Below are 13,190 nucleotides of genomic sequence, written 5' to 3'. Positions count from 1 at the left end.
TTAGACATTGAAAAAATACTAGACACTGGACTGAACTCATCTTCCTCCAGGACGGCAGCTGCCAGATCAGAGAGACCACATGTCCCTGGACGGTCGGCCAGCCAGCCAGACGCTGCCGAGGTCCTTCCTCCTCCCAGAGCCTGATGTTGGTCAGACTGCTGCTGTGTCCGTGGGGTGTGGGCCCAGCCCAGTCAGGCCTGAGGGCTGGGTTTACGTAGAAAGGAGCCCCGCATCATCGCATTCAGCCTGAGGCCAGCTTGGGTCTGTCCGCCTTCCCTTTCCTTGGTGATGCTAAGCTCTCCTCCTGCATAAAGGCTCTTCTTCTCCAGGCTCTCCACGGGCCAAGTCAAACAGCGAGGGAATAAAAGCACAAGCCAGCTTGTGATTAGGCACCAGTTGCAGATACAGAGAAAAGTCCCCTGACCATAGGGAAGGATGCCGCAACCGCGCAGTGAGGGCAGGAAAGAAAGGCTTCAGAAAGTGGGTGGAAATCAAACTGGGTCTAGTTAGTGAGCACTCAGCGCCATCAGATGCTTGGAATAACCATGGTGACTATTCAAGGAGTGACTGCTGTGTGCCCAGCACTGTGCTTAGCAGTTTGTATGTATCTCATTCTTCACATTGCACGAGTGCAGGTAACACAGCTCTTTTGTTCACTGCTGTATCGCTGACATCTAGAGCAGTTTCTGGCATACAGTGGGCTCTTAGTATTTGCCTCATACCTGAGAGGCAGGCATTATTATATCTCTTCCACAGTGGAGGGATTTTGGTTGAGAGAGAGAAAGTGACCTGCCATACCCACGGTGACAGAGTCCGGACTCAAACCCAAGCCTTGCTGGTCCACAGCTCTCTCTTAACCATTCCACTGCATCCGAAACACCGGGGCTTTAAAGAGGACAGGGCTCAACACCCACAGTTTGTAGACTGAGATGAACACTATGACGTACCTCTCTCACACTGTGGAAAACTGAATGGAGTCATCCAAAGAGTTCAGCACAGTTCTGATCCCTTCCAGAAAACAGCCCGCCTCTCTGCAACTTCAGGGAATCTCCTCCCAGCCCCTTTAGTCCTATAACACGCAGCTGGAACATAATTGCTACTAAATAAATATTACTTAACTATGTTTATTCCTCCATGCTGTTCACTGTATTTTTTCTTACATCTTTGAATTGCTACTTAACATTTTCGCACGGATAGCTGGTTGCCCAATTAGAGTGTCCGCTAGGTCTGTGCTCTCAGTGTTACTCTCTCTCGGATCTTCCCCACAGAACCCCGGCCAGGGCTAGTACATAACAGGGCTTGACTAAGTCTCACGTGAGTGGAAAAGCTTGTTCTAAACCCTCCGTGGGCAGGGTTCCTGTAATCACTCAAGATCTCCTTCTCTTCTTTCCATTTGCATGACCCATACTTGAGGCTGAGCAGGATGGGAACGTGAGGAAAAGCCTAGTTCCTGCCCTTAGAGGGTGTACTCGCAACAGGTCACACAGATATGGTTCCAATTAACCAGAACTCAAAATAGAAAGAGCTCCATCAGAGAAGCACAGATAAAGCTGGTCCAGCACGCAAGAGGAAGATGGGGGATTGTTTCCAGCTGCCGCTAGCAGGGAAGGTGGCTTCCGGGATGTTCACCGTCTGATGCCACTCACCCCCATCAAAGAGTGGCGACCTCGGAAGACTTCAAAGGACACTGCCACTAAGTAGATAACTAAGCACCTGGGGAGCCTCGGCTTGTCTGTGATCTGTGGAGCACTGTTGCATTTTATGCTGCAAGGTGGAATCCTGTTTGAAAGACATGCATTGACCAGGGAGAGGTTAGAGAGAAGAGGGTGAAGAGACAGCCCCCAATTTTGGTAATCAAGTCAGAGGTAATTTTGAAAAGAGAAGTTTTAGAAGAGTAGTGAGAGAAGCAGCGAGGTGGCAAGGATTCAAGCCGGGGATGTAGAATGAGGAAATGGAGACATTCACTCATTCATTCAGCAAATATTTGAGTGCCAGCTACATGCCAGGCAGTACGCTGGACACTGGGGATTCAGAAATATGCAAAACAGGGAGGAAGGGTATAGCTCAGTGGTAGAGTGCATGCCTAGCATGCTCGAGGTCCTGGATTCAACCCCCAGTGACTCCATTAAAATAAATAAATAAATAAATAAATAAACCTAATTACCTCCCCCACAAAAATAAAATAAAAAACCAAGACTACTCAGAAACTTGCAGAACAGAAGTAGCACCCTATGAGTCCTTTTTCAAGAAGATTGGAGAAAGGTTCTATATCAATTATACCTTTATAATTAAAAAGAAAAAGGAAGATTGGTACTACCATGAGGACAACTAGGAAGAGTTATTAAGATGAAGGAGATCAGCATAAGGTCTTAGCGGAGGGGTGATAGTTGGAGATGGAGAGTTTGGAGATGCCAGGAGGAAAGCAATACCTAAGAAAGCAAAATCCCAGAGGAGGTATGTACAGAATGCTTAAGTCATGCCGGCACTGTGCTAAGCACGTCTTGTAAATGATCTGAGTGGATCCTTACAATAACCCTATAAAGCAGCTGTCATTGGCAATGAGGACACAATGAGGTGCCAAGGTCACGTATCAAGTGGGTAGAAACAGGGTTGTCAAGCCAGGTTCAACTGCAAAAGCCAGGCTCTCGAGAATTTCACTGCTTCGAGGGAATGTGGCCAAGATGACATTCAATTGAATTTAAAACTCACTTCAGCTGGTCTACACTGCAATGCCTTACAGTCCTCTGGACCAGTGTTTACTTGACCCTTTTGCAGCATGGGACAGGGGGACCATCTGCCTCCATCTTCAGGCTGCCCTGGGTCCTGCAACTGTGCTCTGGTGCAGGTTCAACCCTGCTACCCAGGCTGACTGCAACCTCCTTGCCTCAGGCCCCACACTGCATTATCCTTGGGTGTTGCTGATGCTCCCCTTGGCGAAATCCTCAGCACACATTTCCCCAGCCTGGTCCTCCGTATTTGGATGGTCACTCTCATCCCACCCACCCCAGTTCAGGCTCTAACTCAAAACAGTGCTTAGCACATAATAAGTACTCTAGAAATGAGTTTGCCAACATTCTGCATTTCTAAAGCAATCAACTTACACAGAGTATCAAAACAGCACAGGGTTAGTCAAACCAACCCAGATTTCAGCTGCCCTTTTGGTACCTAGAGGCAGGAACAAGTCACCCATTCTGTCTGAACCTGTTTCCTCATCTAAGAAGTGAGATGGCAAAACCTTCCTCATAACCATAGTGAGGACTGAATGAGAGAATTCGTACCATGTTTTAAATGTCTCCTTCACACTGTGTTTCCAATAAATGTTGGTTTCTTCTCCCCTCAAATGCATTTTAACAGAGCACCACCCCTCACAAGAGCCTGTAGAATTGGTCCTTTAATCCTTATTTGACACCGTGGGAAAGTTTCAAAGAAGGAAATAGGACCTAAATCATCTTCTATGTCATCAGAAATCAGACTGGGTTTTGCCTCCCCAAAACAGAAAAATCTCTGCCTTTTGTATGCTGTCACAAAAGACATTTGTACACCAGAAGTATGACATTAAAGCAAGCAAGAGAAAGGAACCGCCTTTCACAAGGACCCAGCATGGTACTGATGACATTTTTAAAAGCCACTGCAGAATCCTCTGGTAGAGTTCATTTGTTGGCGGCGTCATGAGATGCTGATCTTAGAGGAGGACTTTTGTGAGACTAGGAGAAAGCCAAAACCTCAACAAGGACGTCCTTTCTCCATAAGCAACAACAGATGAAACCATGATAATGCTCCCACCCACACGCCACCTGCTCCACTCTGCAGATGGTGCGGGGGCAAGAGCAGGAGGGAATGTTCTGGGATGGAGCAACCCCTGCCTTCCCAACCCAGTGGAAAAACCAACCCCCGCTGAAGTCTGCACGACAGTGGACACTGCAGAGCCATCATTCTGACATCCCCCTGCTCCCACCCCACCTCTCAAACCTTTAACGTAAATTCCAAAGATACACACAAAGCACTTGCCTGGTTATTAATGAAGAAAAATTATTGACTTCACAAGATCGACACCCCATCCACGAGACTTGACAGTGTGATGTGATTTCTCTAGCAATCTAAAATAATCCGTTTAGCTCTAAAAGAATAGGAGAGAGAGAAACCTGTTCTGGCTGTACCACTTCCTTTGCCATAAATGAAGAATCATCATGTCTTTTCTGAATGAAAAAAGAAAAAATCTCGCATAGGGTCTGAAAGTAATTATTTCCCCTTCGAAATGGATGCATCCTCAATGTTTGGCTGAGGCTGGTACCAGAGAAGAAAGTTTTGACGACATAACATTAGAAAGGTCAAAACCAGTCCCCACAATAATTTGATTTGGCCCATTAATTTTCCAATGCGCCAACCAAATACATTTAGTGCTTATACGTGTGAAGAAGATGGGGTGAGCTTGAAGCAAAGACCAGATAATATGTTTCTATCTTTTATTTCCTAAAGCTTAAAATTATGTACTTCTTTTTTTAATTAAAGTTTTTAATTAGAAATAGTCATGAATAGCTGTGTACAATTTCCATCTATCATCCCTTAATCATTAGAGCATTTTAAAAAATGTACTTCTTAAGAGGGAAGGGGTCAGGATAATCCATTTGAACATTAACTATTTCAGACAAGTAATCTACCTTTCTCTTTGTCTTTCCCCCTCCGTCCTTCTTTTTCCTTCCTTCCTCCCTCCCTCTTCTGTTTAACTTTTTCTTTAAACAGTTCATTTTTAGTTTTTTGGGGGGTTAGGTGATTGGGTATTTATTTATTCATTTATTTTTTTAATGGCGGTACTGGGGATTGAACCCATGACCTCCTGCATGGTAAGCGCCCTCTCTACCTCTGAGCTATACCCTCCCCCCTTCTTCTGTTTAACTCTTGAGAAAAGTAAAAGAGTAGAATAGAGTTAGGGAATTTTCATCTTCATTTCACTTTCCATATCCAGGATGGGCCTTGGGTAAAATTGAGACCTTGGCCCTATTGGCCTTAAGTTCTTTTCTGGTCCTGCTCAGCCTCTACCATGCTGATCCTACTCCCAGTAACCCAAGAAAAGAACATTTTTGTGGCCTCTCCAGCTCAGTCCCCGCCAGAGATCTGAGGCTGCACAATTGTATCCGTGATCTCCTACGTGGCCAGCGTCGGTGGCCATTTGTGTCCCCTGAACAGCACGCAGATGGCAGGGAGAGGGGGCGGGGGTGCAGTTCGACAGCACATGCTCCCCGGGATCTGCAGCTTTGCTTCTGAGCAAACTGAAAGCCCGCGGTGGGGAAGCCGGCCCTGACAGAGTTCTCCCTTCACCCCTTTCATAAATCCTGAGGGCTGTGCAAAGGAAGATGATTTTGGTACCTTTTTGGAAGCAAAGCAAAAGGGTGGAAAACCTATTCACTGAGGAAACATCAGCACCATGATTTAAAAAGGCAGTTTGGAGGCAGCGGCTCCTGAGCCGAGCTGAGGGGAGATGGACAAATGGTGAGCCAGGTCTCTGCGAGAAACACGAATGAGTGCTGCCCCCTCCTGGTCAAGGCGGGGAAGACGCGGCAGCCATTTTGTTGGGGGCGCCGGGAGGTCCGGAGCTGGAAGAAATCACTGGGCTTGTTCGAGTCCAACCTGCTCTCGTTTTAGGCGAGAGGAAACCGAGGTCTGGAAGAGTGACATAAAATCAGTGGCAGAGCTGAGGCTGCGACACTCAGCGAACCACATCTGTTGACTCCTTAACCGAAGGCACAGCCCTGTGCAAAGCTCAGCACAGCCTGCCAACAACGCTGAGCGAAGTACTGTTTGCTCCCATTTTCCAGGTGAGGAAAGTGAGGGCAAGGGAGGCTCAGGACACGGCAGAGTCAGTGACCCAGCTCCCCTTTCTGACTCTCCCCAGCTGCCTGTCAGACACGTGGGCATCGTATGGGACAGAGATGAAGTCTGGGTTCCGGTGTGTCTGGAAAAAATGCTGCTACCGAACTACCCGCACGGTGCTGCTCACGGACCCTGAGCCCGGATGGAAACAGGGCGGGGTGTGTGTGTGGGTGGGAGGCGACGCTGCGAGCCTGGGACTGGAATCTCCAGGAAGCCAGTGGTTCCCCAGACTCAGTAACACTCCTCAGACACTCTGTTCTCTCGGTGAGCTTTTTCATAAGTGTCAGGCCAGTTTTATTTGGAAAATATGGTTCCTGTGTGGAACACAGTAGAAACTCACCAGACACTTGCTCAATGAATTTTTCCAAAAGGGAATTTGGAGCTCATCTGCCTCCTCAGCGCTGTAAGCCTCCTTTCCTCTCAGCACTCCCCGTCCAGCAGGACCACCCCCACCCGCAAACACGCACAAACTCCTCTCCAGTTTCTTACTCAGCTTGAGTGTCTCCAGGAAAACTCTTTTCCGTAAGTGCTTATCATTAAAATTATTCCTGTGGTTTAGTTTGTCACCAAACAGTTGCACTTGTGGTCCTGCTGACCTCTTTCCTGGGCACCACACTACCTGTTCCGTCACATTTCCCCTGCCCCCCACTTGAGGTTAAACACCCCGGGTTCCCTTCATGGTTTCCTCACTAGGCCTTCCTCCTCTGGCACATCGCGGCCCTAGAACTACGCCCACCTCTGGGCAGACTGGCTGCTAAGAAGCAAGACTTATTCTTACTTAGGCCCAGGAAGAGCCAGGCCCAGCACTGCCGACCTCGGACCGACGTGAAGCCAGCTCTCTGTCGCTTGCAACTGAACACTTTCCTAACGGATAAAGATACTTGCTTTGTACCTGACTCCGTGCTGGCTACGTTACCAATGCACCTCTCATCACTGGGAAAGTTCCATAACTGTCTCCACCTCAGTGTTCTCATCTGTAAAGTGAGGGATCTGGACCCGATTATCTCTGTGGTCCTTTCCTATCTGATGTCAGCTCTGTGGGCCTCGTCATCACTCATCCTAAGCGCCTACGCTGGACTCAGAAACACACGGGTTTCTTCAATGGTTTACAGTCACCACCGTATTCAATTTGCATTTTAGTATTTTCCTTCCTGGACGTAGTTTCCCTACTGGCTCTTCTGGTGGGAGGAGTCGGGGGTGGGAGAGAGAGAGAGAAGGGTTTTGCTGAATCTTTCCTGCCGAGTTGGAGAGTCCGTCATGTTCCAAATCCTTTCTCTCCTCTCCTTTGTCATTCAATCCTCGGGGCCAGTGCAGGAGCAAGCACCCCCAGGCACAGGCTCCACCCCTGGGTGCTGAGAGCTTTGGGAGGTGTGTGGTGTGCGCTGCCTATCCACTGGCCGCCAGCCCCAGGGGGAGGGAGCACACTGAGCGTTTCAGGAGCCCAGTACAGCGTTGGCTACTAACTAATGCCAAACTCCTCTAGGCCTCTGTGTGTCCATCTGTGCGGGGTGAGGAGGGGTAGGTGGTAATGATACCTGCCCCGCCCTGGGGGATGCTCTGAGGAGTTAATGAGAATTTTTGAACACTGAAGAGGCTGCATATGTCAGGATCAATTTTAAGATTATGACAGCTACTCTTTCCATATGATGGTAATTTTTATGACCAGGCTGATTGCCATTATTTGTCATCATTCAGAACTATTAGATGTGGCACATTGTCTTTACCTAAATATCTCCATGTGGGTAGAACATCCACTTATCCATACAATGACTACATTTATCAGACTGAGGAGCGCAGAATTCAGAGCATCTGTTTACTCTGGCACAAGAAGCCTGTGCTCTCTTCCTTCAGGACCCAGTCGTGTTCTTAAAGGCGAAAAGCACTTTAAAGTAAGTGGCAGTTGCCTGGCTATGGCAATTAAAGGCACCACTATTTCTGACTTTTACTTCTCACTCTCTGAAAACCAAGGGAAACTCTAATTCTAGGCCAGCTTCAGGACCTGTGGCTGCCACTGGGTTTTTGAGATCCCCTGTGGGTGACGGAGGCAGGAACTACTCTAGTGGCTGCCACCGCATGGGAATAATCATCAAAAGAGAGCAGAGACAAAAATATTTTAATTGCCTTGTAACCTCTCCTTAGCTGTGAAACAAGGTGGCCTTTACAGCTGCCCCCCAGAGAGACTAAACACTGGGCCAGGACTGTTTTGAATGGAAAGCTATAAAGTCCAAGCATTTAAAAGGAGGGTTACTCTGTAATCACCACTGCTATTTATAGAGCTTGCCCCACTCCACAGGCTTCTGGCCACACAGAAGACACGTCTCAGTGACTGCCATCACCAGCTGATCTGGCTGAGGTTGGGGGTGATGTCCTAGAGGGACCTGCAGTTGGAGGAAGCCTGAGCCCTGTGATGTTAGTCACTCACACAATGGTCCCCAGGAAGGGGACCGGGGCTGGAACCCAGGCCGGAGACTTGTGCTGCACCAAGCTGAGCAGGGAGGAAGGTGAGCAGACCAGGAGATCCCCACCACCTTTTCCCTCTCTCATACACGGTTCTTGGAAGCTAGGATCTATTCCCTTGGAAAAAACTTTTTAAAAAAATTTAAAAATTTTTAAAAATTATAAGTTCTCTCCTAATGAAGTTGAACAGCCCCAGAGTTGCCTGGATTTTGCATTTAGGGAGTGCCCAGTGGACAGCTGGTTCCCTGCTCACTCACCTGCTGGTTGACAGGACTCTCCCGTTCACACAATTTCTTAATCCCTCATTCTTAAACAGGAACAGAAATCCAAGGATCTCCAGACAGTTGGTTCAAACTACAACATGAAGGAAAGAGCCAAACAAATAGGAGAACTGTTTTCAGAGGAAACAAAGGTAATTCAGGGAACAGAAGAGAACGTTAAAAAAGAAAAATCTATAAATAATATCCTTGGAAAAATGTGAGAAGATCTCATGCACTTACAGCAAGAACAGGATACTCTTTTAAAAAGAAAAAAAACCAAACAAACCAGAAAGAGGTCTTGGAAATTAAAATATGATCACTGAAATAGATATTCAATAGAGATTTTAGAAGTGAAGACAAAGAACTCTCCCAGAAAGTAAATAAAACCAACACACACAAGACATAAAAATAAGACAAAAAGATACTAAGATGCAAAAAAAAAAAAAAAAAAAAACCAAAAAAAACCCAAAATGAAAAATCCCACAACACGAAAAATGAGAGAAAAAGATAACCAATCAAAGTGGTCCAAATTCTGCCTTCTGAGTTTCTGAAAGAACAAACCAAGAACACGGAGGGGAAGAAATTATGCAAGGAAGAATATAAGAAAAATATCTAAACCTGAATGACATTACAATGTAAATGAGTGACATTGTATTTAAAATGGTCCACTGAGTGCCTGGTACAGTCAACTGAAAAAATACACTCACACCTACATATACAGCATGAAAGTTCACAATCTAAAACTGAAGAAAATTCTAAATGCTTCCAGGGAGAATAAAATAGATTGACAACAAAAAGAGTAAGAATCAGAATGACAATAGACAGTGGGACAAAGATCTTAAAATTCTGAGGGAAAAGATGGTCAGCTTTTACATACCCAACAAAACTAGCATTTGAATATGAGGGCAAAGCCCAGGCACTTTCAGACAAGTAAGTCTCCATTTATTTCATGCATTCACTTTCTTAGGAATTTAAATTATGCTCTCAAAAAAGGAGCATAATTTAAATTCCTAAATTTAAAAGGAGGAAATCGAAGTAAAAATAAGATCTAGGAAATACTGGCGCCAGTCTGGGAGAGGGATCAAGGCATCCCAGAGATTTCTTGAATAGGTGTTCCCAGTGTGAGTGCGAAGCCAGGAATTCCAGAGAAGGGGACTCCAGGGAAAATGAGGACTTACTAGAATATTTAAGTTATAAAGAGCTTGGAAAAAATTAGGAATATGATAATGACACTTGCATGACAAAAAAAAAGGAAGCTACTGAGAAATTCCAGGAAAAATAGAAGGCTGCACACAAAGAACTTCAATTTTAATGCATACACTATGTGAATCAGCAATGAACAGTATTTATCTGGTCATAATAATATAATTTTTGCTTACTTGTTTTCAGTTGTTGGACTTAGCCAACTGGGCAGTTCAAGGAAGACTAAATTATGATTTCAGAACAAAATGTAACCATTAGGAATCTCCAAAATACGAATCTCAAAGGTAGATGAACTGTGTTAGGAGAAAGGAAAGAGGAAGCCAGCTGGAGGGAAAAGCAGGGGTGTGGATAGGAAGCCAAGAAGTGTTGTCTGTAGTAGACGGAAGAGAGTAAGGTATTGTTTTTATCTAAAGATGTAACTATTGGTTCCTGAATCCGGCTGGCTGCTGTAACAAACCACCACAGATTGAGAGGCTTATACACGGCAGAATTTGCTGCTCACAGCTCTGGAGGCTGGAAGCCTGAGATGAGGGTGCCAGCCTGGTCTGGTGAGAGCCCTCTTCCAGGTCAGATTTCTCCCTGGTGGTGGGAAGGGCTTTTCATAAGAGCAGATCCCATTCATGGGGTCTCCACTCTTGTGAACTGATCGCCTCCCAAAGGCCCCACTTTCGAATCCATCACCTTTGGTTAGGATTTCAGTGTGTGAATTTGGGGGAGGGGGAACAGAGCATTCAGACCACAGCAGTGGGTCAACAGAGAAATTGAAAATTGAAATATCACAATATTGGGAGTTCATGATGGCAGGAGGAAGAGTAAATGAGCTGTATCACCTGCTACAGCAGGGAATAAATTGTAGAATGGATAAATCAAGAAATAGAGGCAGAAACATTGTTTATACATATCATGATGGGAAAAAGTAAAACTGGGGGGTAGAACTGAAGATAAACATTTCCAACTACATTATTTTCTCTATATTTTAAAATAATTTTAAACCTAAAGTTATTTTAAAAAAAAAAAAACACAAGTATTTCCCATATCCTTTTAACCCAGCCTCTCTTACATAACCATGACACATTAATTCATTGGAATTCTTTTGTAAGGAAGAGCTGTCCCCCTACCCCATTGCACTTACTCAATTATTTTTATCAGTATAGACTCATGGATATTTGATTTGATGAATTATGATTCAATACTATAATTTTTTTGGCTCAATTTGTTCCACTCTCACTGTTGGGAGCTCCTTCAGGTTGGCTCCTGGGTTCCCCTGACGTCCTTTTATCAGGTTTTGAGAACTTATTTTCTGTAACTGCAGGATGTCCCAGGCTCAGCTTGTATTTCCCCTGGATTCAGCTATTTCTCTAAGGAGTCCTGGTTCCTTTGCTTGGAGAAGGATGGATCCACCTATCTTTATATACATCACAAACCAAGATGCATTAGAATTCCTCCAAATGTAAGCTGACACTACAGAGACTCTTCTAGCCTTCTCCTTTTGGTAACTTCCTCCTCATCTTGAGAAATGTGGCTTTCAATATCTATGATATATTTACTTGCTTGTGTTCATTTCTGGTATATACCTACTGTAGTTTCAGAATTGCTAACCTGTACCACTGCGAGACAAGTTTAGGAACAGGAGTACAACATTTGGATGTAGTCGGTCTTTAACCTACAGTATCTAACAACAATAGTATTTGCAAAATAATTTAATTATTTCTTTTCTTCCTCAATCGCCTCAGTGGTGTTACGTTTTTTTCACTTCGGCCAGGTTTGTTTTTCACTGTTTGTGTGCCACACCGGTTGGTGGTAAGTGTTGATTCTGAGGCGGTATGGGAGACATCACTATGGTCTGAGTCAGAGTTCTCACAAAAAGATCTGTTCAGAGAAGTGTGCTGCCTCCTATCCCCACGACCCCAATCTAGTTTTTCCCTTCTTTTAATCCCTTTCCCACCTCCACCCAGCAGAGGACTGGATTTCCTAGGGCTGCCATGCAAAGTGTCACGAACTGAGTGGTTTAAAATGACAGAAAGTTCTCTTTTCAGTTCTGGAGGCTGCAAATCCAAAACTGAAACGTTGGCAGGACCGAGCTCCCTCTGAATACTTGGTGCTGCCTCCCAGCTTCCGGTGGTTTGCTGTTCCTTAGCTCACACATGCATCACCCTTATCATTGCCTTCACCTTCAGGAGGTGTTTTCTCTGTGTATCTCTCTTCACAGGGTCATCATCTTATAAGTGCACCAGTCATACCAGATTAGGGGCGCACCCTGCTCCAGCATGACCTCATCTTAACTAATTACATCTGCGGTGACCCTGTTTCCAAATAAGGTCATGTTCTGAGGTACGGGGGGCTTAGGACTCCAACATATCTCTTCAGGAGTCAGGGGTGATGGGGGGGACCCACAATTCAAATCCTAACAGTAACCTGTCTCTTCAGTTTCTAGTTTCTCCTTCTTACATTTTGTATGAAGGAACAAAAATACATGTCTAGTTTTCTTATATCCCTTCTTTCTCATGTGTCGGAGAGCATACTAAAGATGCTTTTTTTCTTTTTAATTGAAGGAGTCAGTTTCAATGTGTTGATTTCTGGTGCACAGCACAATGTCCCAGTCATGCACATACATACATGAAGATGCTCTTTTTTATATTTTTTTCTCACTTAACAGTATATCCTGGAAATCATATCTATTTTATAGAGATCTTCCTCATTCTTTTATAGAGCTCCTTAGATTCCATTATTCTAGATGAACCGTAGCTTACTCAGTCTTGGAATGAACATTTAGATTTGTAGTTACCAGCAATGCTGCCATGCGTAACCTTGTGCATATATATTCTCACATTGTTGGAAGTCACTCTGCAGGATGTATTCCTAAAAATGGCATCGCTGGGCCAAACTGCATGTGTAGTTTTGCTAGGTTATTGCCTGGCTGTCATTGCAGTTTGCATTCCCACCAGCAATGTGTGAGAATGCCTGTTTCCCCACAGCCTACAGAGGGAATTCTCATACTTTGTAATTTTTGCCAATATGATGGATGAGAAATGCATCTCAGTGTTGTTTAATTTACATTTCTCGGAGTGAATGTGAACATTTTCTCATATATTTGAAAAATGTCTTCTCCACTTTCCTATGGGGATTGGTCCTTTGTCCCTTTTTTAAAAAACATCCTTATTGAGCTATAATTTACACATCATAGAATTTACCCCTTTCAAGTATACAATTCAATGATTTTAGAATATTCAGATATCTGTAACCATCAACACAATGTAAGTTTAGAACATTTTTAATCACCCCAAAAAGAAACCTTGTATCCATTCCTACTCTTCCCCACGTCCCAGCCCTAGGTGTCCACTGGTCAAATTTGTCCCTGTGGATTTGCCTCCTGAAAACGAGTAAGTGGAATCATATAATAGT

Source organism: Camelus ferus, chromosome 6 (genome assembly GCF_009834535.1).
Source record: "Camelus ferus isolate YT-003-E chromosome 6, BCGSAC_Cfer_1.0, whole genome shotgun sequence".
NCBI lineage: Eukaryota > Metazoa > Chordata > Mammalia > Artiodactyla > Camelidae > Camelus > Camelus ferus.
Note: the sequence above shows the minus strand (reverse complement) of the source record.